The sequence below is a fragment of the Callorhinchus milii genome, unplaced genomic scaffold, assembly GCF_018977255.1.
Source record: "Callorhinchus milii isolate IMCB2004 unplaced genomic scaffold, IMCB_Cmil_1.0 Scaffold38, whole genome shotgun sequence".
NCBI lineage: Eukaryota > Metazoa > Chordata > Chondrichthyes > Chimaeriformes > Callorhinchidae > Callorhinchus > Callorhinchus milii.
In genome coordinates this window covers 385,760-387,029 of record NW_024704779.1, presented here as the reverse complement: position 1 = coordinate 387,029, position 1,270 = coordinate 385,760, and the positions used below count along the sequence as shown (strand labels likewise).

Sequence of the window (1,270 nt, the reverse complement as noted above, 5' to 3'; positions counted from 1 at the left end):
TTTTATTCTAGATGACAGAGCAGTTATCACGCCTTTTATCCCCCCTGTTTGTGGAATGCCTCTATCACTGAGTCCTGTATCCCTAGGACTGTGTTTTTGACAATTAATGGACATCAAAGTTAATCGAGAGTGCGCGTCTCTCCTAACGACCAGGTTCTACAAAACCACTTGTAATGATCATTGCATTTGGCATCGGATATTATTCAAACAGTCTATTGTGAGTTTGAATAGTAATAATTGTTTCATTTGATATAATGTCTTATCACATCTTCGAGACTTCTAAAAGCGCTTCCCAGAATATACTGCAAAAGGAATGGACTGTGTAGTTCCCGGGAGAAAAGACAGTTGTGTCAAACGACCTTTCTACCCCAATATATGCTGATTCACACAAAGAAATAACAACGTAGACTAATTTGGTAACAAACATTAAAATGATCTCCTCGTCGGGGAATTGAACCCCGGTCTCCCGCGTGACAGGCGGGGATACTAACCACTATACTAACGAGGATTCACATGGAGGCATTTGCTTTAATTCCACCCTGTACACATGTGATGAAAGGTTATGGAGACAGAGTGTGGCCAGTAATGGAGAGAATTAGACATTAGAGTGATTATCTTGAAGTCGATCCGCTCTGTGACAGGAAGCCGGTGTAGTGTGACAGGTACAACGTTTTGTGCAGGTGGGAATACGGGGCAGCAGAATTCCGAATAAGCTGTAATTTGTGGATAATGGAGGAGGGGAGACCGGCGAGGACGGCGTTAGCGTGGTCCAGCTGAGAGATGATCAAGGATGCGCAAATGTCGGCGGGAGCCATAAAGTATGGCTTCCATCTTGTGGACCTTAACTGCAAGAAATTTGCGCTCGTCAAGCTTTTCGATGTCCGACAGACAAGCTGACCGAACATCAGGGGACTGGGGTTCCCAGCTGGAGGTGGAAATGTAGAGTTGAGTTTCATCCGCATTCATGCGGAAATTAACCCCGTGTCTGCGGATAACATCACCGAGAGGCAGCAGATAGATGAGGAGAACTATCCCCAATGGATGGAAATGTCGAGGCCATGAGTGATGACGGGGTCTAGGGAATGACCCCGCTTGTGGGTCGGCGAGTTGATCTGGAGGATGTAGTTTAGGGAGGAGAGGAGTTCAGTGAAATCTGAGGATGTGGTTCAAAGGGATTTTCTAGGTGTAGTTTGAAGTTGTCCATTATTTGCAGGCAGTCAGAGCAGAAGGTTGGGGGAAGAAATATTGGAGATATCGGAGAGGAAGGAAA

At 45.7% G+C, this 1,270-nt stretch overlaps 1 non-coding gene across 1 annotated transcript; it reads right to left on the bottom strand.

The window, feature by feature from the left end:
* Window positions 1-436: 436 nt before the first annotated feature.
* On the bottom strand, window positions 437-508 carry trnad-guc. The gene has a single exon. It is a non-coding gene; the product is annotated as a tRNA-Asp (tRNA).
* Between the last annotated feature and the right edge of the window lie 762 nt (window positions 509-1,270).